Source organism: Leptonotus elevatus, chromosome 2 (assembly GCF_054856555.1).
Source record: "Leptonotus elevatus isolate MCC_2025b chromosome 2, RoL_Lele_1.0, whole genome shotgun sequence".
Classification (NCBI taxonomy): Eukaryota; Metazoa; Chordata; class Actinopteri; order Syngnathiformes; family Syngnathidae; genus Leptonotus; species Leptonotus elevatus.
In genome coordinates, this window is record NC_141240.1 from 11,290,678 (window position 1) to 11,318,291 (window position 27,614).

Below are 27,614 nucleotides of genomic sequence, written 5' to 3' on the forward strand. Positions count from 1 at the left end.
AAATCAAAATACCAAGGCAGATTTATTTTGGGTGCCAGTACAGCCCTCGCCTGAAATCACGCTAAACTGTCAATCAAATACCCACACATCCTACATCAGGATTCCCCAATCCTCGTCCTTGAGGGCTGGAATCTTGCATGTTTTAGATGTTTCCGTCCTCTCAACACACATGCCTCTTATAATCAGCTCATCAGCAAGCTCTGCAGAATACGCAACACATTGATAGATTACTACTGGCAGTTTTAAAATCAAAAGCTAAGAATAATAGTTGTTTTAAGTTACTGTTAAAAGGTTAACAAAAAAATAATGCAAAAACTCAACGTAGCTACATATACAATGTTATGTTAAACATGACAATATGAAATTTGGTACAGATTTTGGCAAGAAACATGAAAGTTGAGACACAAGATTTGATTTTGCGGGCCACATCAAAGGATGCGGCGGGCCAGATCTAGACCATGAGCCTTGAGTTTGTGTCATGTGCTGTGGTGGTAGAGGGCCAAGTAGGCTAATAACTACCGGTATTCGCAAAGCTCACCACCGGATAACCACTGACGTAAACTAAGGTGATTAGTTGTAATAAAATGGTGGATGGGTGCAATTTTTGAAATTGAGTACAACATAGTATTGTCTTTCACTATTATCTTAAAACATGTATAATGCATTTCGAAGAATACAAATCTGGGAATTCACTTTGCAAGGTCTTAAAATTAACCTTACAAAGATTAAGATATTATTTCTGTATGTCAGAGCAAGAAGGAGTCTGGGTTCAATAAACTGCATTCCCTCAATGCTAATCAGCATTCTTGCCATGCAAATACAACTCCTACACTCTACTTAAGATCCAAGAACATTTCTTCTTCCATGAAAAGACTCGACATGATGAAGTCGCCATTTCACAATAGCTTCACTGCGACACGATGTCTAAAAGTTTATATTGAGACCATCAAATGAATTAGCGAGTCATAAAACATCAATAGTAACCGTTAAATATCCGTTACAGGACAGTAACCTGAGGGATAAATCAGTTGAACCATTACATCAACAGCATTCACTTGGCTCCTGTTACATGAATTTTAAAATCTTCCTAAGTGGCCTGCATGGAATTCCACACGTTTATGATCATAAAACAGCCCATTTGAATCACATTTGTGGGAGTGGGCTCGCCCATTTGGTGTTTTGAGTATTCACTGTGGACCCATGGAAAGCGATTTTCACTCCCATGGCTTGCAGTCAGTCTCTCTGCACTGCAACACTGAAGTGAGCATGGCTCGGTTTAGCTTAAGTCATTCAAACTGACTGTCAAACTTGATATAAGTGGTGTAACCAAACGTTTGCGGCTTTCACACATGACTCATTTTTAGTCACTGGATCACTTCCATTCAAACGATGATCATTTGTTCTGCTTTAAAATGAAGGGAAGCACGTAAGTAGCCTTTTAATAAAGCAAGCTATACATTAATACTTGATATGCGACTACAAGAATTGATTGATTGTCTTGAAATGATCTGACACACGTTCTGCGGAAAATAATAACCTATGGCAGATAAACGATATGTATCGTGACTGTGAAAAATGTTCATCTGCTCAAATTCATTAATTATTTTTCAGAGACTGCAATAAAGTAGAGCTAATGTGTGTGCGTGTGTAGGAGATTTTGAGGGGAGATCCTGAAGTTGCCTGATATTGATTCACAAAACCATGAATTGATTATTTTAATATCTCTTTTTCCCTTATACATGTATAAGAAAATAGAATTTTAAAGGCCAAGTTTTTTTGCTGTTGTTTTTTTTGGGGGGGGAGGGGGATTTTACTCTTTTCCTAACATTTACTGTGCACATGAATTTAAAAGTATTTTCTTACATTTATGGAAAACCTAACTTACTGTACTTTAAGACAATTCAGAATTGTTTAATTTATGCAATTATTGAATTAGACCAGTTACTTCCTCTGCAAAATTTTGTTTGGAATTTAATGTTTGTGGAGTATTTGATATTTAAAGACGTGATGTTCCATAATTAATAAATCGTATTGAAGTGAAGTGAAACAAATCGAATCGATTGAGGAAATTAGAATCGATTCCCATCCCTAGTTGCTTCTGTCAGGTAGATCTAAACGATGACAGCTTTAATGTGATGATACAAATTGTCATGAAGGACAATGTATATGTAGACTTGGGGTGGGGGTTCACTAAGACTAATTACAATTGAATGGTTATGGCTGTCATTTCAGCGCCTTTGCATCTCCAACAAGGATAATTGTCAGAAAAGGATAACCCAGGAGACACTCAATCAATGTATGTGCATGCGTGCGTGCACGTTAAGTATCCCCATCCAAGTGGTTTTCTGTGGCAAAATCAAAGCACATGCGCAGCTATGCGTTTCATGTGCTTCAGCGGGCGCTCCCAGTGGTGCGTTTAAAAGCAACGGTGCAGGGGAAAAAGCCTTCGCTGTTGTGCGCTAAGAGTACACGTCATCTTCAATAAAGAATGACAGTTCATGGGTCCGCAAGTGCATAGAGCTCCCCGTGCAGTCGTACACGGGACCATTATACGGCACACCAAGCACCTCTTCACAACGCCACTGGAACATTAGTCCATTCATGATGTTGATGTCTGAGAGGAGAGCAAGATGTGCACATCCGGGATGTCATGGTTCAGCTAATGCGTTTACCTCCACCGGGGAGATTGTGTGTTCACTATTGTTAGTTTGCCGGTGAAGACGATATCTCAAAAAGAGTTCACAGAAAATGACTGTTAAATGTGGAGTAGAGGTGTTTTTTGAGCCAATGAAGAGTAGATTTTGATTGGCATTGACAATTTGTCAGAGATTTTATCATTTTTTTTTATATTATGAATGCTATGCATTGATTTAGAGCTGTGCAACATTTTCCCAAACATGTTTCAGTTTTCATGAGTCCAAAGTGAAAAATGAAAGCACATCCATAAGCAGGATTTAAATGGGCTGCTTTTCACTTAGAAATGAAATTTAATTAACTGAATGATAGCAGTTGTAAATGTTTCAAGTGATTTATCAACCCTTGTTTGATCGCTGAGTTTGATGGACTGTGACAAATTTTTCATGACACATCTTAATATTTTATAACTGACCTGTTGGTTTGATAGTCTTGATATAAACTGCTGGACATCAGCACTCTTGTTTTGTCACCCCTTTTTACCCAACCTAGTTGTAAAAATGCAACAACCATTCAAGATATCTCAAACTAGAATAGGACATGTTGGAAATTAATTAACATAATGTAGTTAATAAAGAGTTGTGCCAGGCATTTATGTCAGATTTGCCAGTTACCTCAACTTTTTAGCTCTTGAGGGTTACAAGAATATGTTTATCATTTCTAAAAGAGCACATTGCATAACAAGCTAAGCTTTGTGTTTCATGTTACAAGCTTAATTTGATTCATCTTGTGAATAGATTTTCCGGCAACAATAATTAAAAGTGATATATTATCACACCTCTCCTTTTTATTTTTTTTATTTTTTTTTACCATTTTATTATTTTATTATTTTCTCAGACTAATAGTGGGATTGAAAGAATGAGACAGCTAGAAGCCTTTTTTGATGTACTTGAGCACATGCAGGTTTTTTTTCTTTAGACAGAAGTAAAAACAACTGTGAAGATCATTAGTCTCGCTGCAAGATGATTTAAAGCTGCATTAATCAAGTTTGAAACTTTTTACACACGACTGCCACCTCTGGCCTAAAGTGTAAATGCAAGCCGCCATGATGCTCGTGCGTGAGCCGCGCAGGCCTGTAAGAGCACGAACTCTTCTGGCAAGAGGCCACTATTTACAGACTAGCAAAGATGACTTCAACTGATAGAATGATAGAAAAATAAAGATAAGACAATGATAGAGCAATTCTGAATAAATTGCTTGCACAGATAATCAAATTTTATACCGTGATAAAGTGCAGTTGCTTGCAAGGAATTTATTTTTATCTAGTAATATTTTAGGCCATGATACTGTAGTTCAAATACACAATACAGTTTGAATTAATTTGTTCTACATAATACTTCAAATCAAGCAACTAAAAATGAAGTCTTTATTCAAAACGTATTCTTGAATGCATTGGAAACGTGTGTCTGTTCTGTTTATATAAACAGTTGACTGGAAAGACGCTGAAGTTGCGAACAACACTGTGACGTCTCACAAGAATGCTGCCAGCAAACGTGGATGGATCGCCCCTTTTTATTTGTCTCCACAGAACCGGCTAGTAGTAGCTTGTTGGCCGCGACTATATTTTGGCTCGTTTTGTCGCGCTGGATAAAACTTGTTGTTGCTTCTTTTTTGCGGAGTTCCAGCTGTGCTCGAACGCGTCCTTTCCTTTACTCCCGGCAGATTCCGTACTCATCAATGTAAGAGCTTGCAGTTGTGTTGTTCATCCCAAGTGTCTCAGGGTGAGCACTTCTTCTACACGTTATGGTGCAGAAGTGGAAACTTTTGTTTTTATTAAATTAATTTTATTTCTTGAGCATTCCAGCAATACATTTAAAGCGTACAAAAAATAAATTAAAACAACAACGCGAAAGTGAAAAAAAATAGAATTGGAAACTACCAAGAGACGGGAGTGCGCATGACATCACATTCTTTGCCCCAAATGCCTCTATTTAGAAGAGCTTTATAGACTTATCGACGCAGTTATTGTAAACACGTTAGGGCTTGTTCTACACATTGGGGCATTGCTTCTGCATATAGATGTGTAAAAATCTGTAATTTTAACATTTAAACTTCCTTAATGCAGCTTTAAGTAACACACTGGTCTAGATATCAGTGTGGGTCTGAGCATAGGACTGTGATACTTTCAAGTAGAATTAGGATCGATTAAATGTTTATTTTTTGTGTTTTAATGTTGCTTCCCGTCCACATTTAGAGTTTAGAAAATAGTTTAAAAACAATTTAATGATTTTTCTGTAATCAACTTGTAATGAATTTGTAATTCAAATCAAGCCTCTTTTTCAGTCTAGTTGGCAGGCAAGATCATGTTTCATCAAATCCATCACGAGTCGAGAATAAAATTAAAGTGGACATTTGTAGTTTCAGAGCTGAGTCAAGCCTGTCAGATTGTTAATCTGACAGGATGAGCTATGAAAGTTTTGAAGCGCTAGTTGTTGCACCTCTGGACTGCCACGACCTCAAATCAGCTGTCTCTCAGCTCATTTGCGTCTACTAAGATATTTTTTTTTTTTACTAGATATACTCAAACACAAGAATAGTCTTAAAAGCAAACATGGATGGGTTGATAAAGTTTACATTTTGGCTTTTATCAACAGTAAAGCTAGTAAACAAAGTGTGATATGCAGAAGTGTTGCTGCTTTTATCTGTGAAGGATAAGGAGACAAGAGTGTCTTTATCGGACCTAGACTGTGATTCATTCCACTTCCTGGAGCCCCGTCCTAATCTACTCGTGTTTACTGTGCAGCTTCGATAGCATCTGGAAGCAGACTTAATTGTTCTAGTGGTGCCCATGATTCTTTTGGCCCCTGAGATGCAGCGCAAGGACAATTCAGGGATGAATGAGAGTGCATCTCCTCATTTAATCTCCAGTCACATCACATAATTGAAGGCGAACAGACTGTGTCATTTAACGTCCATCTGCTTACCTATCTTTGAAGATAAGCAGCAGATGGTTGCATTATCTCTTTCAAACAAAACAAAAAAAGGTGCAAATGTTTGTCTACTTCAATGATATTACGATATAAGATGCACAACGTATATGTGCCATCTCATCAAAATCACAAAGGACACCAAAACAGTGACGGTGCCTTTTTAACTTTAGTTTTACTATTAATAAAGGGCTTACCAAGCAATTGCGACTTGACCATTAAAAAAATTATGTTATAATATTGCAATTTTATATCCTTTTTTAAAAAAATCTTTCAAGAAGAACCTTTGTTTGTGAAGATTTTCAGAGTTAATTTTGTTTAATTGAACTATATGGAGAACACCATTAATTTTGAATGTTGGTGGTAAAACATGCTGCAAAAGCCATCGTCATCCTCTTTGCCAAACTTTACGTTTTTATGCAACAAAGTCAGAACAATGTAAATGTTACCAGCGATACAGTATACATTAGAAGATGTCCAAGAAAGCAAATACCAAACTGATGCATAGATGATGTACTGTACACTCTAAAAACAGTTGGGTCAAAAGAAACCCAATTATGGATCAAAAATTGACCTATCATCCTTCTGGGTTGTTTTATACAAAATGACCCAATTTTTTGACCCAAGTAAAGGATCAGACCAATATTTATGAGTTGTTTTCATTTCGTTGTAAAAGACCAATTTCTTGACTCAAATTGACCCAAGTAGAGAATTGGTAAAATTTTTACCCACAGTTTTTGACCCAACTGTTTTTAGAATGTAACTGATTTCAGTTTTCAGTCTTCCAGCATATGTGATTCCACTACATCATTAAAATGATCTTTACATCTGTTTTGCCTTCTGGTGCATATTTTGTGCATACACCTGATGAATCAAAAATTATGAGAAATACTCATGTCAAAGAAAGTTAATTATGTTAAGTCTTTCTTTGATGTGCGGAATTCCCTTTGGGCGGTAATAGTGATCATAACAAATACAGTGGAATACAAATTACAGAACATAGGAGCATTTGCATCATACATCAGTGATTCCCGTGGGGCAAATTTTCCAGGGTGCTGTGAGAAATTGTGCAGTTTTACCTCTTTGGCCTCCTGTTGCTATTTTAAATGAGTGCATGCCTTTTGTGATGGGCAGCACTGTACTTTTATGCTACTGTTCTCTCTTTACATCTCGCCTCCAAAAATCAAGCTATAATAGGGTTACCTGGACTGGACTGCGGGAGTAATCATTCTCATTCAACTCTCAGCTTTTCACACTGAATCTTGGCGCAATACTTCCTCCATTGGATTGCACTCGGCACAGTAACCCTCTGACATACCACGCCAGTCTGCTTGTTTTACGTTTTCCGCTGCATCTCACGCTCATTGACTCTTGGCATAAAATAATCATTATCCAATCACAAATGAGGAGAATGAAATCATCTGCATCTTTAAATCTCCCACACTTCCCTGCAATACTTGAATCCCTTCTAGCGGTCTACACTTACTCGTGGGCCCTTTAAACCCTTGTGCGAGCTCATTCTTAATTCATCAGCCTCTCTTTGGACAAGTTTGACTCAATCCTCTGGTGTGCCGCAATGTCCTGCAGGTTTGCCAATGACAGCTTTATTCTGAATTGTCAAGCGTCTACAAGCCCTCAGAGAGAATCCATCCCAAGAGTAGCCAAAGGCAAAGTCACATACTGTATTGCTTTAAGACAATAAGACAAAGGAAGAACTATTTTGCTTAAGATTTTTATATGGGCAAGGAAGGCATCTTTTTAGACAATTTGGAGCTGCCATGGCAATTGTGGACACAAGTAACCATTTTGGGCAAATGATGTTGTAGCTGTTTCTTCAATATCAAATTTGCGCAGTATGTAATTTAGCGTTTCAATCAGTAAAAACTGCTGCATCTTCATTTTTGTGCCGGGTGGAGTCTAGTTTACCGTGTTACTGTGTTCGGGAATTGTTTTCTCCATGTAGACTGTGTGACTCGCCTGCACTGAATTTAAAGGGAGTCAAAAGCTGGGAGTGAAGTCAGCTGTGTCCAGTCCCACAACGGCGCAAACGCCTATTTGTAACTGCACCTGTGTACGAAAATTCCAAAATACAGTAATAATATTCATGATAATAAATAAGAAAAATAATGATGATAATAATAATAATACAATTCAAAACCAATACAGTGGTAACCTCACTTGATTTAATTTTGTTCTGTGACCAAGCTTATAACTTAATTTACTTGAATATAAGTGAAAGGCCTTGACTCCATTTTAGCCCCCCCCCCAAAAAAAAATCCCATGTGGGTTATTCATTATAGAATGTACTGATCAGTCCAATATCTAATTGCATCAATTGTATTTGTGTGGCAAACAGTATAAAGAAGACAAGAATGAAGCATAGACTGAACAAACCAAATCCAGAAAGATCCATGCATGCAACATGTCGGCAAATGTCCTCTACATTCTCTTACATTGAATTAAATACACCAAGATAAAAGTAATGTCTTGCTCTTGAACAGACACAAAATAAATCATCCCTTCATGATGATTATAATTGTGAGTTATTATGCTATCTGTCTGAGCCAAGCTTGCTGTTATTAATCTCTTTGGGCGTTTATCAAGGGAACTACTCTTCTCTTTGTCTCGGTGGCAGAACACATCCTGGCATACAAGTGAGTCCCAGACAGGAGAGATGCACTGTCAGGCTAAGTTAGCGTAATTGACAGAGAGGGGGGAGCCACTGTAGACTAACACATCCGGTGAACATTACTGTTAAGGAATTCATGACTAGCTGATGCAAGAACATGTTGCAAGAGTGTTGTCAACATTTTTGTAAGAACAGTATGGGTATTTACAGCATGACAACAAGACAGGATGGTAGACATTAAAACAAATCTTTTACCTCCGCCAAATGTCATTTCTTTCCCATTGCCAATTCTAAAACAAATGTGTTCCCAGCCCACAATTGGTTTAATCACTTGTTGTGAGCCATCCAGAAGGAATATCTGAGATGTGTCTTTTCTTTTAATTGTGAAAACAGGGCACCGGTACAATTGCTGACATATTTGACTAGGCTCCAATTATAGTGTCAGGAGTTTGCTAGCAAGGGTCAAGAGAAGTAAAACCAGCAATTTACTGCATCAAGACAATGCAAATGTACAGTGAATCTCAGACGAGAGGAGGTCACGCATGCAAAATGTGACCTGAGGCTGTCTGACCCTAAGAGCGGGTCACTGATTCAAGCCACTCCAAAAAAAATAATGTAACGGAACTAATGATGGCCCTTACTGACCCTAAGCCTTCAGCTTTACAAGTGAGATTGAGTGACACAAATAGTGTTGTTGGAAAACATTTCCTTAATGAGCTGTCTAATGAAGCAGCAACAGACTTTACTCTCTTACCGTGCTATTTATCAGTTCGCTATCGACTTGATGAAACTCAGATTTTTTTAGTTTAGCATACAATGTGAAGCTCACATTATGAAAAATATGACTCCATCATCTAATAAATGCTTGAATCACCCAAAGAGTGGCACAATGTGCTCATCTCATCTGATGTCGGCATTTTCATTCCCGCTGTTATTGTTATTGTGCTCTGTCGTTACACATCCAATTATCTGTTTTTCCATGCAAATTTTATCTCCAAGCTTTTAAGTTTTCTTCCCCCGCCTTTTCTTCCAATGCTTTCCAGTTGTGAGTATGTACTATTAAGTGTTGTCCTCGCTGGTTTGGTCGTAACAAAGCATCTGCCTGGTATCCGCCGCACAGCATGGACATCAGCAACCGCAAATCACACTCCAGCAGGACCTAAAATAAATGAGACTCAATCTAACCCATGCAGACCACTTCATATTCATAGTTGAAATGTTTGTCTCATGTTAAACAGAAGTGATAATTAGTAATGATTGTTACTTTGATGTTTTCATTTGGACAACACCGCAGAGTTCCCAAAGCTGCCCGATCACGCAATGTTGCTGTCTCTATTATCTCTCTATCAGTCGAGGCCATCTCACTGCGGTCTGCATATTCAAACAACTGAACAGTTGCCTCCCACCCGAAATACATCTCATTAGAGATTCTTGGACGGTAACTTTTTGCTTTGCTGTTATTGCTCACAGTTTGTTGTGTCTCCTAGATGGAGAGAGGTGGTTGAGGTCTGTTACATCATGAGCAATGCATTCTTATTAATGTTAGCTTATTAATATAAATGTTAACATTAGCTTATACTGGCCTCTTTTTCATTACCTTTCCCTCATAAAAAAAATGGCATTGGCACCTTCTGTTATTCATTTTATGGTTATCCTCTTAGCTTTGGCAAGTAAAATAGATCATGTCTTTCTATGTTGACGTCAATGATGATATAGCTCTCCACTAGTCCTAGTAGCCAAAGCCACATTAACAAGACAATAGTCAGTGATTCCTTTCAGAAAAACTTGGAGCTAACAATTTCAGTTAATGGTGTTCTCAACCTTTTTTCAGTGATGTACCCTCCGTGAAATATTTTTTTCAGCCAAGTTCCTCCTAATCAGCACAAAACATTTTTGGTTGACAAAAGACTTGAAATAGAGTGCTGTGCCGTCATTTTCTGATTTATTACATTTTGGAACTGCATTTCGGTAATCTTGAACTTTTTGGAAATAAAAAAGGTGTTACTAGAAAAATAAAGAGAGAATTAAATTCATTATAGATTTGTGCACACAAAAAACATCACCATTAACTGGTCTCCTTTGGGACCATAGTTAAGACCTGTTCTCAAAAATAAATAACTTTAATACATCTTAATTATAAAGTTTTGAAATGATTGACAGATGATGCTAGGTGGAATATGACAGGCTGGGTCAAACCATTCTGCTATGGGGAGACTTTTTAGGACAATGAAGTTGAATAACATTTTACTGATTGGTCTAAGGGCGGCACGTTGGCTGACTGGTTAGCACGTCCGCTTCCCAGTGCAGAGCACGTAAGATCGAGTCCGGGCTTCGGCCTTCCTGGGTGGAGTTTGCATGTTCTCCCCGTGCTTGCGTGGGTTTTCTCCGGGTACTCCGGTTTCCTCCCACATTCCAAAGACATGCATGGCAGGTTAATTGAGCCCTCCAAGTTGTCCATAGGTGTGAGTGTGAGTGTGGATGGTAGTTTGTCTATGTGTCCTGCGATTGGCTGGCTACCAGTTCAGGGTGTACCCCGCCTACTGCCCGAAGCCAGCTGGGATAGGCTCCAGTACCCCTGCGACCCTTTTGAGGACAAGCGGTTAAGAAAATGGATGGATGGATGGATGATTGGTCTAACTTATTTGCATACATTTGTAATTAAGCATATTTGCATGGATGCTACGTTTTAATTGTTCTTTTAAAATCTCACGTACCACCTGGAGTGCCTTCACGTACCCCCAGGGGTACACGCACCCCCATTTGAGAAACACTGGTGTAATATATACACACACGAACAGATTGTTGGTACCCTCCGTAAAGAAAGAAAAACCTGACTTGGTCACTAAAATAACTTGAAAATAACAAATACTGTACTGAAAACCACATCCTCAACAATGCATTTGCTTGTCAAATATCAACTTCTGAGTGTATGCACTCGACAGATTAGGTATAGCATGGCATATGATTGTCACCATTCCCCATTGTGAGCGCAGGAACCAAAAAAACAGGACAGTGTGCAGCAGTCACAGCCCTTTTGAATCCAGCTGTGAAGTCTGAATCATTTGCTCTTTAATGGCAATCATAACTCATTGTGCCGTTTTAATGGGTTCCGCATTAACAGCGTGGTAGCTGACTGTGGCTCATCTGTGCCTAATGCTCCATAGCTACAGGCTAAAAAGCTCTCATCAAACACTGTTCAACTATCACTTCCTCCTCTTAAACCCTACTGTTTACTTTATGCAATTCCACTTTGCAACCAAACTTTGAAAAGGTTCAGTTACTGCTTCACGATTTATAAACGCAGCTCCCTTCTCTCCTGAGAGTGTAGTTACCTATATTTAGCCATTCGAGGTTATATTTGCTCATTATTTCGCGTGAGCAGTGCAGTCAAGTCTCACTTGTCACGAAGCGTAGCACCTTCCGATGCTAATGAGGTGATCCTGTGGCCGTGTCTATTGGCCATGTCCCAGCAAGGTGTCAGTCTTTGTGTAAAATGTGCTTTCACTCTGCTTTTGGCACGCAAAGTCCAAGAATAGAAGAAGCTCCGGTGAAGCCTTGCAACCAGGGAATGCTTCGCGTGAGAGGCAGTGATTGTGTCAAAGATGTGACAGATAATGATGGACATGCTTGAATATAGATTCTGCTTTGGGGTTCAAGAAGGAGTATGGTATGATGAAGCCAGGATTTATCTATCTATCTATCTATCTATCTATCTATCTATCTATCTATCTATCTATCTATCTATCTATCTATCTATCCATTGTGTTATTTTAATTCTCTTAACGATACATATTATATCATGAGGCGGGGGCTTCAGAGGTGCTTGGAGCAACAGATGAGTGCGTTGAATTTTATTAATCACCTTAACTGATTTAAATTGTGATCAGAATGTGCAACGTTGGTAGGTAAGTGAGGGAGGACCAGGAAAGAGGTAAAAAAGCCAGCCTCAAATGGAAGGAAAGCCGCAAACAAAGAGGACAGTGATTATTTGCAAACCCTGCAAATTCTCACGACGCAGATATGCTGGGATGAGAACAGAACAAAGACAGGTTTCCCAGTTTGGGCAAGTGACAAGCACGCCAAGGGAGAGGATTATTATTTTATTTTCTGTGACTGAAAATACCAAATACCATCATGCAACAGCAGGCGAGTCACAGGGATACTTGAGTGTTCTAACGTGGATGTTCTACGTCAGGGTTCACCAATTCCGGTCCTTGAGGTCCAGAGTCCTGCAGGTTTTAGATGTTTCCGCCTACCAACACACCGGATACTAAAGATCAGGATCGTTGTCAGGCATGCTGATGAGCTCCGGACCTCGAGGACCGGAATTGGTGAACCCTGTTCTACGTGAATTTGGTGTATGGGCTGTCCATTGTCTGTAAATATAGATTATTACTAAGTTTTGCCTCTTTAAATGAAATTTCAACACCATCAGTGACTAGTCGACGTCAACTTGACTTTTGTCACATTAATGTCGACTTAACTAAGAATTACATTAGTGTTTGCAATTTGCGTGATTTATTTATGTATTTATTTTATATCTATTTTAATTGAATCAGTACACAGCAAATCACCCAGTGTTAAATTTCCAGTGTTTGATCAAATATGCAGTAAGCGGTGTTATTTTAACATCGTTAGGATAAGTAAATTTCCTTGAGTGTTGGGGTGGATGTTGGTTGTGGCATGAATAGTTCTACATTGAGTGTTAAATTGACCACACCCTCATTTCCGGTGAAGGTGAAACTTTCCAACTTTCCAGTGTGCTGTCGACATTTCAATAGCGATACATACAGTTGTTGTTGTTGTTGACGTTGTTGGGGCAGTGTGGCTCAGTGGTAGAGTTAGATCCTGGGTTCGATCCCAGGCCAGTGTGACTGATGTCAAAGTATCATTGACCACCACGTTGCTCCTGATGCTGTGTCATCAGTAGTCAAATTTAAAGCGCTCTGAGGGCCTTGTAAGGAGGAAAAAAAGCTACATTGGTGAAGTACCATTTACCAGAGTAAAGTATAGTTTGAGTTACATTTTTAACACTGACACTAGTGTAGAGTACTTCCAACACTATTCAGTGTTTACCAGTGTAAATTTTTAGCACTATACAGTGTTGGAGTAACACTGGTTAAGTTTGAAAAAAGTAAGACTTTGAAAAGTGTACGATTTACACTCATTGTACATACATATAAACACTTTTCTAGTGTTAGATTTAACACTCTCAGTGTTATTCTAACACTGGTGATGTTGCTGTGTAGGGCTCATATTTGCATTGTGTTCCACATGCAAGCTGTGTAAATATGATGGCCATACAATCAGAGCCAAGCCTGACCGTGTTGCACTCACGCTGGCACCATCACCTAGTTCATCCGCCCAAGAAAGAAAAAAAAAACACTCCTTCACTCTCTCCATGCTTGTTTGCCCAAAGCGTGCAAGGATTAGCTGAAGCGATTATCTGAAGCTTTTGCAGTTTTGTGGAGATGAATCATGGTAATGCTCCTCTGTAAAGCTCCCGATGCATTTCAAAACACATCTACTTGGTTTCTGTTTATTAAAGACGTGTCAATTCTAACTAGCATACATGCTATTTCATTACTGACCTTTTGCACGTGACGTCACAGCCCTCATGGGAACGCCCCCTACGGGACGCTGGACGGCAAAAGAGCCACTTGCCTGCGTAAAGTCCTTTATCTAATCCATTATCTTATAAAATGGTCATATCTTGCTTTGTGGTCGGTTGAACAGACAGACAAAGGAGTCAACCAAATGTTGCTTTTTATCGCATACCTACTAATGAAGACAAAAGACGTCGATTGATTGCAACAATCAACAGAAAGGACTGGCATCTCACAAAGTATTCACGGATTTGCAGCGATCATTTTTTGCGAGGTAAGTAGATAAATGTTGTAATTAGTAGATACAAGTTGTAATTAGTAGATAAATGTTCATACATTTTACTAATAAACGTACACTCTAACAAAGATTGTAACAGAGGTGTCGAATTGCGTGTTTCAAATCACATTAACGAGCCAGATAGTTAGCGTCCACTCTGCACGAACACACAGCTTAGTTTTAAAATGCACCTTCTTCAAAACTATGAAGTGCATTTGACTGTAATGGGGGATTTCGTCTTTGTGCTTGGAGTTTTTCACTCTGGAGCCATATTCATGAAATTACTGCATAGCTCGCCACTACAATACGATTTGTTCCATGCTAGTAAACATAGTAACATAACATCATCACAGCGTTTCAATATAGAATGGACTATGTAAAAATAAGTCAGTTAGCATGATAAACAAGTTTTACCTTTGCAATACGAGGTATATTGTCCCCCGGGTGTGAGCGTAGCATCTCGTCCCAGAGACTCAGCCAGCGACAAGCTTTTGAATCAGCCCCGGTGTAAAGAAAAGAGACTGCATTGACTACAGAATGATATAGGCCGTGCGCTGTGGATTCCGGCAAAGTCGGCGATTTGATTAACTTGGTAAGCAATCTCCAACTAAAGTAAATATCGCACTCTATGAGTCCCGACTAAATGTGCAACTTCGACTGACAGGCGAACTTCGGTTCTATGCGCAATAATAACTTTTAATTTGCAAAATAGCAGTCGCTAAGTCACTAAGTCGCTCCGGGTCACATCAACTTCCATTCAACAACCATTTCCTTCTGCCGTCCGTCATAGGGCAGTCACGTGATCACGTGACGTCGGTGCAAATGGTCAATAATTTGGTGTACATTTACCTCTGTTTTAGTTACCGGTGAATCAAAGCATTTTGCTTCATTTGCAAAGATCCAGTTTGTGTGACTCTCTGATACACACTTTTGTATTGATAACTTTTTCTGTTGTTGCTTTACATCTAACAATAAAAATATGTATGATGTGTCGTACTCGTATATGTTTCATTGGCTAATATGTTATATATTTGGCAACTAACCGCCTAAACGACTCTCATCTCTTCTACATCCCTTTTAACATTATATTAACTTTGTTCTTGTTTTTCCCACTTCCAATTATACGTTTGCGCCAATGCTGCAGATGGTGTGGTCTAATTGTGCAGTCGTTGTGCTGTTTTTCAGCCTGCCTCCCTCTATGCCATCTTTTGAGGCTGAACAGATGATCACAGCCTCTGGTTTCTCTCCCGTAGTCCAAAAAGGCTCTTGAGGATGTTCTCATTAACAGGACTTGTCAGAGCAACCTGCTAGCTCTGCTAATTTATTTCCTTTGTACAAGGCAGGCTGGAGAAAACACACACACATACAATTCTTAGTGGCGCACAGGTGCATATTGATGCGTATACCTCTTACTCAAATACCCTTCCAGTCACACTTGGCCTTAACTCAGACAGGCTAAACACCACATGTGGCAGTTTCTCAAAGAGGGCTGGCTCCAGGGCTTTCTCCTAGATTACACAACAATTAGCGACAATGAAGGTTAGCGCCACATGGCTGACAAATGATATATGTATTGTTTACAAAGCACCCATATTGACCCATGTGCGCAGGAGGATTTGCCATGACGTTACACATCCGTTTGTGTTTGCACACAAGAGAGCCTTTTCTCAACAAGCCCCCTTTACCCACCCACTTCTGTAATTCTGGCTGTGTGCTGGCTCTATGAGCAAGAGCCGATGTGTGTTAAAGCGTCTTTAAGGGTGTTGTTGACGTGTAGGTGGTGCCTGACAGCACTGCCATATCAGTGTGTACCTTATCAGCTTCAAAGCAATCATGTGCTACACAATTTACAGCCACTGGAAACAGATTTGGACTGTACAACCCATTTGTGATCATAAACGTGTATACTAACCTCTTGGTCATTATTTGGGTATTACCATGTTATTATCGGCAAGCTTTGAGGTGCAACTGGCTTGACACTAACGTTATAAACAAATGCCATGCAGATACACAAGATGGCATATAAATGCCCTCAGGAAAATGTTAGTAATCATCTGTGACTAATGTTCCTCCTTTAGTTTGCGTGATGACACTATGTTCTTATTTAACAACACCTACGCAATCATTTTTGTATGATAACCTGGAGGCACATATGCTCAGCTGACCTCAAATCACAGTACCACAGTAGGTTGGACATTTTTTTTTAAATCTTACAGGAATTAAAATGAAAAACATATGTCAATGTTATACTTGTTTGAAAGAGTGTTTGTCATTGCCATTCACTAAACTTTAAAGGCCTTTGTCCTTAACCATTCTTGGATGTATTTGGCTGTATGTTTTCGGTCTTTGTCAGTTGAAGAACTTATAGATAGTATTCAATGACGTCACAGGATCGGCAGTCGGGCCCTTCTGGTGGGTCAACTTTCCAGCGGACTCAGCTGTGGTTCTATTGTTTAATATGTGCATTTATCATTTGTGAATTTGAGGCGAAGAATCTCGGGTTATTTTGAAACCAAGTTAGCTAGTTCCCTGACCGCGCTAGCTACTAGCGCTAGCAACAACAACATTGTTGACTTATCACTTGTTTTCGTACAATTTAACAACAATTTCAACTTTTGGGCTGTTGGGAAAGGAAACTAAAGACCCTAAAGACGGTATTTGGAGAAATCTCAATAATCAAACATCTTGACCACTACATCTATCTTTAGCCACAGCTAGCCACGGCTAGCGGCTCACATATATCACAATCACATTATGGTAAAAAAATATATTTTTAACCATCTTACAATGACACATACCTTAGATGGTTAGAACAAACTTTGGTAGACTTTGTTAGTTGGAAATCCTTTCGATTTCTCTTTACAATTCTTTCCAAGTCTCCGGACACTCCTTTGTCCGTTCTGTGGGGGGTACATGACGTCATGTGAATGCTATCTATATACTGACAGTGAGTTTTCTGTGTGTGGGCGGCACATTTGTCTCCAGAGAGCCTTCATAGTATTGAGGTTTCAGTGTACCTGCAGATTCAAAACACAGTAAATTAGCCTCATAAACTACCCAAGCCTTGGTCTTACTGAGACAGCCGCAGCAGTTTTCAATCAGTTACAGAAAATTACAGATTGCATTGACGGTGGTTGTGCAACAAAATTATTTGTTAAAAGTTTATCATCATTCTTGTCCAGGCCAATTTCATTAGTTTTTTGTTTTTTTTCAATAATAACAGTTCCAGTCCATGTCACATGCTCACACACAGCCACCAATTGCACATTGCAGCCATCGCAGTTTCCCATCATCCCCCAGATTTGACAGATCACTCTTCTTTTCAGGCAAAAGAGATTATATCATTTTTACCACTAAAAAATATGATCTGTATCCTCCATTGAGATTTTGTAATTACATGTGTTTCCCACAATTTAACAGCTAGAGGGTTTCCTCTGGTTTATGCCTTGACCCCTATAATAGGAAAAACAGAACCTTTTGAAAAGTTTTGATCGAGAGATGTTGATTAGATTGCAGAAACACAGACTGTGTTTCCTCCAGCAGTTGAGAAAAGCAATTTGATGCTGTTTGCTTCCTTGGGCAAGCTTGATAAAAATGTTATGAAAATGTTTATTTTTGTTTACACCAACCATATTTTGTGCTTACAGGCAAACACTGGGGGAAAAAGAACAAAACTTAAAGCCTTTTGTTTGTATGGCCTTTACAAAGCTTTTTGTATACCGTACAGTGTATATAAAATATGTCACTATTTCATGTTTTTCCTAAAGTAATAACAGCTGCAGTATATAGCAGTGAAGTGGTCACAGAGGGAGCACTCTGAACGGACCTGTACTGGTCGATTTTAGAGAGAGAAAACATTTCAAATGTAGTTGGATATTTTTCCACAACCTTGAGGCTACTCTGGAGGGTTGTCTGAACAAGGTTAGTGGAATTAGAATGTGTGAAAGCTAAGCCAAAATGTTCAGAGCTTGACTTGGTGCAAAGTGCTGACAACAACAGTCTCACTTAAAGTTAACTGTACTCTCGCAAAAACTGCCGTCACCTCTCTCTGATCTTTGCTCGTCTCATTTAACTATAAGCATTGCTGCCACCATCAACAATGAGCAGTTTGTATCGCACGCACACACACTGACCTCAGTATAGTGCTCTTTTCTGTGTTAAGTGCGCTTGGTCAGACTGTATCAAAAACCTGGCTGCCGGGGTTCTGACATTGCTGTATCATACAGGATGTGGGCCATTTTTAATGTATACTGTTCATATTTATGCCCATCACTGTGTTTGTAGACAATTGATCCAGAGAATTCAATGAGAAACAGACACATTGTTTTTGTGAGGCTAAGTGGGTTGACTACTTATATGTGAAATATGCGTCGCTCTACACTGCAGAACTTTGTGCTGTCCAAACAGTTTTTGCAAATAAAAAGTTCATGAAGTTAGCGCCTTCTTTTCATTCCGTTGATATCTCTTTTTCTTTTCCAAAAGGGGCTTTTCTCTTCATGAAAGTGAATATATCCTGCCAAATCCCATTCTTTCATCTCTACCGTCTCTACTAATTACCACTAAGGCCAGTTTTTAATGTCCAAAGGACTCGATTTCTCCTTATTTCTATCTGAGAATGTGTTCTTTTTTTTGTATCTTATCACAAACATACAAAACTGCAGACTCAAAGAAGAAAACATTGAATTGAAAGATTCAGAATGCATTATTGGTAGTCTTGGTTTGGCTGAAACGGTTTGGCTTTAGCCACATGTGCTTCTATTCAACAGGTGGAGCCAAGCTTGTTTACCTGCTAGTTGAGTAGAAGCACCTGTGGCTAAAGCCAATCTGTGACAGGGTTTTTACTTTTTGGACCTGGATTCTCCAACCCTGGGTACAATTTTTCTTTCACTTTTATGTTCAGTGCTTTTCAATGCAATCACTAACACGCACTGTCCCGTTTAAATGATAATGAGAAAAAAAAAGGTGCCATATTTTTTTTTTTCGTTTCTATATTTAAGCACTGAAACACTTAATGTTCCAAATATTCGAAATGTTACTGTGATTTATACAAATATTAAATATTGTTTTTAGGAATAAATCCTGTACTTCATTTTGCTTAGCTTCTGTATTAAAATTTTGGTCTCTGGTCAAACCATAAGTCAACTGTCTATGACCCAATTGTAATTGAAACATTGACTACATGCAGTCAATATTAAGGTTAAGGTCAGTATTCCGGTTTCGGAAACATTCGAGGTAACACGAATACATGCGTTGTGGAAAGAGTTACTCCCGTTTACATGATTGCTTATTTGTGCTCGATTGGAATAACCCGTTCAGACAACGTACTTACATAAATAACGTCATTTCCGCTTTTAACTTACTATACGTTCAATAAAAGACATTTTTATGTCACTCACCACGCTAAATAAAGTAGTCGGGTTTGCTCCTCGCTCCAGAAGTGTGGTTCTTTGCTGCAAGCGTCATGTTTGTTGCTTAAGTATTTCCGGTGGGTTACACGCCAGAAGCACAAACTTATTCTTATACGGATTTTTAAAACCCCGAATATGAGCATATTCGGGTTATTGCGCCTGTTTACATGACCTTACAAAACCTGAATATTGCCAATAGTTGGGTTTTAAAAGGGTTTGCTTGCATGTAAACTTAGTCAATTGCATACACAGGAATGGAGAGATACGATCCATATATCTCTGTTGGGCATCTAACAATTATGCTTGAATGTCCTTTCTTCATACAGATGTTTCTCCTCCCTCGTAGTCATGGTAATGAACAGTGAACTTGGCTATGTATACTCTCTCACAGAGGGTCAATCTCAATGTAGAGTGTCTACTCTGATTAGACTGCACTCTCCCTGTGGTAACTATAATCATCAGCCATACTTATTTTTTGCATCCGTCTCTTCATCCCATCCTCTATTTCCATCTCTGTACGCTCCATCAACCTACCCCTTCCCATTTTTGTATTATATCGTTATATATTTGTTTGCTCTCTCTTGGTCTCTCATCTCATTCTCACTACCCATCTGCTTGGATCTCTCAGGAACCTGGCCCAGTTAACCTGTTTTAACAGCCATCTGAGCAGCCATAACCAGCCCGGTGTGGCAAGACTTCCATGAGCCAGAATGCCAGCACCAGGATGCATCCATTCATTGCCCTCCCAGTCTCTGGGTTGGAATTACTTCTGAATCTTTTGTTGGGGACGCTACAATTCTTTTGCATGCATGCACACATGTCCAATTGCCCACATACAACTCTAATAACAGTTAGGTAAAAAATAACCCAATTTGGTAAAAAATCCATAACTTGGGTCAATTTGATCCCAAAAATTGGTCATTTTCTATAAAACAACCCAAAATTTGGTGCATTTTGCTCAAAACAACTCAAAAAATGGGGTCATTTTGTATAAATGATGTTGTTCCGATACTGTTTTTTGCCCCCCGGTACCGATTCCCATACCCAGCTTTGCAGTATCGGCCGATGCCGATACCATACAGATACCTAGGCTGTCCTACCATTGGTTCAGAGCAAGGGCCAATAGGATATCTTAGCTCGGCATGCAGTGAACATGTCACACATCAGTGAATGTCGTGCATGAGCAAGACACAAGATGCTGCATCTAAAGTCCTATATTAGCGTCAGAATGAATGGTATCGGCATGTTACTTGTTAGTACTCACCGATACCACTGTTTTAATGCAGTATCGGCGCCTCTGCCGATACCAGTATCGGAACAATACTAAAAACAACCTAAAAAAATTGGGGGCGTTTTTTGCAGAAAGCAACCCAAAAAATTGGGTCGGTTTTTTTCTTCTTTCTTCTAACATCCCCAAAAATCGGGTTAGAGTGTTGGGTTAGATTGACCCAAATAGTGGATCAATCCATTTTGACCCTGACTGTGCGCCACAACTATGGGTGATGGTGGCGCGGGGAGGGTCGCACATGGATACATGATCAGGTAGAAGGCGGTTTCCAACTGCCCATCCACATTACTGTTAATGCACTTTTGTGATGACCTCTTGCATGGCCTTCAGCTAATTTAAATAGAATAAGTTGGGAGCTGTGTTCCATCCCACAACGATGCACAGTGAGGCAAACACCCTCTGCACTAATCCATCAAAATAGCAAAAGCGAGAAAACTCCACCCATGCTCTCAGTTCGGTTGCTGTAGAGCTCCTTTCAGATTGTTTAACTGTGTTGTTTTTTTCTCAGCAAAGGAGATGTTTAGAGGTGGTGATTGGTCATTACTGGGAATAACTGGAAAAAGCAGTGTCGTAAATTGGGTAACTTTAGAGTATGTACAAAAATAAAAACACTCAAATAATATCGGCCTTGATTCTTTGAAATATTGTGGTACTCAAAGATATAAAAAGAAAAAAAACAGAATCTAGCGCTCAATTGATAGACATCAGATGAGTAGGTTTTGCAATCAAACTGTTTGTGTGTGGAACACTGCCACAATCAATATAATGAGAAGGTTTAGTTTTTTGTTTTGTTTTTTAGTGCAATAAACACACTTGTTGATTAAAAAAACAACAACTCCAATTTCCTTCTTGTGATGCTTTATGCTACAGTATTTTCGGTATTTTTGGGATGTGACTGGCTGGCTGCTTGAACATGGAGGCACTAGATCAATGCACAACGTGGGCACTTTTCCTTGGATGCTGTTTAGGAGCAGCGCAGTGCCGTTGGGCTTCTCTGCTCTGTTGTCTCATACATGTAAGGCCTCTTTTAGCAGCATCGACCTGAGGAGCTACTGGAGGTCTTTTTGTATTGATGCAGGAATCTTGGCATTCTTTCTCTCTTTAATTGGTGCAAAACAGGTTATTGTTGCTGGTTTTCTCCTTTTTGTGGGTGGACAGGTGCATGACGTTCATGTCACCTTTGTTAAAAGTTGCACTTTCACAGTGTGTTGAACTTGACCATTCCTACTATGTCATGTTGCAGTGTTATTTCTTACTATTCACAAGGTCTCCTTTTGTATATCCTGAATTTTCATGTTATGACAAAACAAAATCCATTCATCACATCCATATTTTATATCCTCACTAGGGTCGCGAGAAATAAACTTGAACTGGTTGCCAGCCAATCGCAAGGCATGTACAACAACTATTCACTCATATTCACTTCTAATGACACCTAAAAGTCTCTGTATACTTGTGCGGGATCGGGGGTGTCGCTACGGCTGGTATTGGCTAGGATGATTCCTCTGCATTTTATGGCGATTCTGGAGGTCCTTTTTCGTTTTCGGAAAAAGGAACAAAGCGAAGAAGAAAAAAGAGTTGGCTGCTGCCATTTGTCTTTATAATGTCTCATACAAATACTTATTGTAACTTTTGAGAAGTGATCTGGCCAAGCAACAAGATAGTAACAATTAGTTAATGCCAATTTGTAATGGTTACTGTCTGCCATAACCACGCCAAAACACATTTACAAAAACATTTTTGCTTTCACGAAAAATATACGGGGAAAGCCATCACAGCAAGCGACTTAACGGACCAATTACGAGTGATGCTACGCCGAACCATCTACGGCGTACAATAATGTGTGACGTACGCGCAGCACCCGGCCACGAGCTACGGCGCTCTGCTTGGCGTAAATCACATGATGTGTGGCGGTCATTTACGCAGTCGTATACCCCAGGGGTTAAGAGTCTCCAACAGGCCATTTTTGAAGGACCCCCAAACTGAACAATAGCACCCCCAAATTTTTAGAGTATATAGATATATTTTTACTGTGTGTTCTTTTTAACAAGCTAGAAACGTATAGCTATAATATATATATATATAAAACCATAGAGTTTGAAAGTAACATTTAAACAACAAAAATACAGTACACCCCCCATTTGATTTAAAATGGTTTGATCCCCCTCGACCCCTCCCCCTCCCCTGCTTAAAAGCAGACGAGTGGAGCGCATCGTCCTCCTCAGTCCAGTCACAGGGTCTGTCTCTCTGGTTGAGTGAAAGTGTCTTTTACCAGGATATGTGGAAAGTGTCTTCCCTTCTACCACTCAACACCAACACATTATTTCATTACTAGTCTGCTTTTTAGCTCCTCAATCATGTTGCTACATGCTAATGAGGAAAACAAGTGTGCTGCTATTGGCTAGCTTACTATAACGTGTGCGGCGTGCGTGCGTGCGTGCGTGCGTGCGTGCGTGCGTGCGTGGTGTGTGTGTGTCTGCAGAGTAAATAGCATCATGGAGTAGGTCATGGACATAAGATTGTTTTTCAGCAAACAAAAGCTCCATTTTGAAGTATTTGTATTGAAGACAAAATGTAAAAACGCAGACACAAACAGTGCTGAAGTCAATTTGTTTTGTTCAAATGTTTTTTATGCGTCTGTACTTCACCCATTCACAGACTTGTACATGCATTATTATTATTTTGTAGATTCAAGCATATTTCTTTTTTTGACGTGTATGTGATATGTTTTTTATAACATAGTACGGAGAAGTATAGTCAAAAAACAATCATTCTGTATTAAGTTAATGTCTGTTAATATATTTTATATGTTGTATCTTTCATTTAAAATACATTTTAAAAAAACAAGTCCAAGGTCCATTTTTGTTAATTCTCACTGTAAACTGTGGGAGCTGGTTTACTCCAGAAACATGCATATTGTCAATGCGTATGGCGAGGAGCTGTTATATCAAAAAGAGTACCCTTCTCAATAATTTAGGGTTGGAATATGTTTATATTTTAAGTCCTTTTCTCCTTTGCATAGCTTTTATAAGATTCGGTTTACTCACTGACTTCCCATGCAATTTTTGGAGCGGAAAGTAACCCCAAACCACGACAAGCTACCTATCACATACCCCCCGTTGTAGTACCCAAACACTCCTAAATGTCTTTATAGCACCCCTAAACCTCTGATCCTAGAATCGCCTCTGGTCTCCAATAAACCTTAGAACCGTGTATTTTTTTTTTTATGTTAGAGTAAACCCAAGTACCTGCAGAAAACTCACGCAAGCATGGGGAAAGCATGCCAACCTCCACGAAAAAAGCTGGAGCCTAGGTTCAAACCTATAACTAACTGTGCGAACGTTTTAGGAACAAAATTATGACTCAAATCCTATTCAACCAACCTATTTGCCATGCTACAAATCATAACATAAAACATTATTGTAGTTGATTGCCTATCCACGTGTACTGGATGGTGCAATACAAGTTGACAGAAAAAACTAAATGATTTGATGCATTGTTTAGTCACTGTTTATTTGGGTTTACTGTTTTCAACAAGAATTTCAGAATATGTAACAATAGTTCTTTTTTCACCAGTCATACAAAATGAAGGAATTACCCCTTCCCAATTGACTCTCTTTCTGTGTTTGAGGGCATATGGCAGGTTAACTTCTGGTAACATGAGAAATGTGTTACAATTAGGGCAAAGTTTGTAGATTAATTTAAATGATTTAAAGCATTACAAGTAATGAACTCAGTTAACACAATTCTAAACTTAAGTGGAAAACTGCCGCGTAGATGGACAAATACAGACTAGAGGTGGTGTTACTTTTTTACTTGCTTGATGCTTGTTGGAATCATCAACCCATTATTTGCAAAGCCAAATTCAAATAGCATATTCGTTGTAGGTCTTTAGCGTATCATCTCCGAGCAAAATCATCTTGCTCAAGTTGCCTCCACGGGGCCTCACAAATCAACGCGGCAGCAGTTTTGTGCTCGTGGGCAGAACTAAACCTGTGAGTTTAAGAATTGTTTCTATGAGAAGTAAATAATAAATATGTCTGTGAAGCTGAATCTATTTCGATCTTTTTCTTTTTGTATTTTACAGAAGAATTGTATTCAAGGTTCAAAGAAAGCTATTGGAACAGTCTTTGAATCTAAATTGAATCCTAATAAATGATTTTATGTTAATGTCAAGATTTTACTCAAGTAATAGTAGAAGTAGAAACATTTGATTCATCTCGATTTATTATGTAAAATTGTGTGATTAATTAGATTAATTCTTAATTGCCTGACAGCACGAATTAAAACTCAAAAGCGAGTTTATGTTGAACATAGTGGTGTACCGCAGGTCCTCGTCTTTGAAAAGTAAAAACCTTTGATGCACTTTTAATGCCATTTCAATCTTGAAAACAAAATTATTAAATACGCCAATTACACATTTCACATTTACCGTTTTTTCAGTCTGATGGCATTCCTGCAGCCATAGTTACATATTGACAGCGGAAAGTGTCCATTGATTTGAAATACTTGCAATTAATTCACTTGTGATAGGGTAAATTATGTTATGACTGACGAACTGCGATTTTCCTTTTTGTTTATTTGTGTGTTTTTGTTTTGATTTCACAAATGTTGTACCATTGGTGAATCTCTTTGCAATCTTAAGAGTGATGGCCCAACAATTGGAGGATAGTAACACTGACTTCATAATATCAACCTTACAAAGTTAGATGAGGACGAGAGTGCATTTTGCCTCTTGTCGTTATTCGTCAAACATGTTATGTCCCCTCCCGTTTAATTCAGGACACAGGCCTTTTTTACCGAGTGGACAGGATGTCGTCTCCCTCTGGATTTCTGCTCCTCTGCTCTGAAAGGAAAGGATAGTGACACAGGATGCGCACAGTCATATTGAGTGCCCAAGAAATCAAAAAGTCGGGTGGACTACTTGCAACGGAAGCTTTGTTTCTGCTGTCTGACAGACGTGAGAAGACTATGTAAAAAGACAACAGTGACAGCCTTCAGCTGAGGGTTTCATGCAATGTGTCTAGACATTCAAATCCCCGAGAGAGAATAGGGTGCCTTGAGGCAGGAAAGGAGCAAGGATCGGCGAGCATAGTGAGCACTTGTCTCCGACTCAGCTTTGCTTGAACGGTGTTAATTTCATTGCAGATCATACAGATAATATACTGAAATGAAAGCAGTTTTTGTATAACTGCAATTTAATATACAGTGCATAAATCGTATTACAGTTAAAGAAGTAGGAGTGGGTGGATGAGTCTTATTCCTTTTGTATTTCAAGCTCATTTACCGCATCTGGGCACTGTTTTGAATCAATAGTGTGTGCATCGAGCAAGAAAGCTTGAATGTGTCAGGCAGCATGTTAATTCAACCCTTTCATTTCATCCCAGCAACTTGTTTTTCTTTCTTCCTAAATGATTAAATATGTCATTCTGAGCATGTGTAAAACGTATTTTCCCATAGAGAAAGAAAAATGTCGGCTGTATGACAAACATATGTTTATCTATTTAGTGGGAAAAGCAAAGTGGGATAGTGCAATCATTCCTAAATATGGTGTCATGGTAGACTTGTGTGCCATGACATACCGGGGAAAATTATCCAATTATCCAGTTTCAATTAATTTATCAGCAAATTATTATTTATTAAGAACCTTGTAAACTCATATATTTGTACAGAATAAATGTTACCCCACTTAGTTTTGTGTGACAATCAGTGGTACTTTAACTTTGCCCTTGAATAAAGTGCAATTGCACATCCACTGCAGTAGGTGGCAGTGGTGTTCTCATTGTCCAGAGTACACAAGGAGTGTTAGCTCCCCACAGAGGTGTACATATGAGCAATTTTATTGAAAAATTATACTCTTTATAGTCGCGGCGGAGAAAGTTGAAATGTTCTTTATCCTGGGGGATGGCGGTGGGGGGTAGACATTGTGGTGGTTTAAAAGCACTACCTAAAATTTTATGGGCGCACGCTGTAAGTCCACTCATGTTCACTATACTGACAAATGGGCCGAAGCGTCGAGTATAAATTTTTCAGCAACAAAAATATTCAAGAATTATTATTATTATTATTTTTAATCAGCACATTTATTTTTCAAACAGGTGCTGATAGATGCAAACTTGATTTGCAATGTCTCAAAACAACACCATTTAGGGGCAGCCTGGGGCCCTGATATTACATATTTGAGGTTATACGTACATAAATACATACATACATACAAACGTACATACATACATACGTACATACATACATACGTACGTACATACATACAAACATACATACCTAATTTTAACTTGGAAGTTATACACTAATAAACAATTGAAGCTGCTTTGATAAATACAAACTGACAGTGACTAACGTGCTCTCATTAGTCGTCAAAGGCAACAACAGAAGAAAAAAAAGCATCAAGCGTGTGTCAAATCTAGTTAGGGACAATTTAAGGTTATCTCTGGCTGAAACGGTTACATGTATTTCAATTTTGACCTTTGAATTTTTGAAATACTAAGGTGCCTGTAGGCATGATAAGTGATATAGGTATAACTTAATGTGGTTATTTGATGAATCACTTTTTCCTAAATAGCGTCAATCTAGCACGCACAGTTCTTAGGTTGCCCACAACTGACTTCTTTTCATAATACTTGGACTGTTGGGGGGGGCAAAAATGCATTGACAGTGTCAAGAGTTTTATTCTTGTGAAAGCTTGACCTAAATAATCATAGATATGGATTTGAGCCAAATCTCACATTGCAATAGTGTATTCCAAAACTTTGTGTGTTTGTATGTGTGCA

General features: G+C 38.9%; 1 protein-coding gene across 1 annotated transcript in view; it reads left to right on the forward strand.

The window, feature by feature from the left end:
- Nucleotides 1-27,614, forward strand: part of LOC147178414 (cadherin-4-like) — a 243,814-nt gene that overhangs the window by 131,657 nt on the left and 84,543 nt on the right. The window lies entirely within an intron of this gene.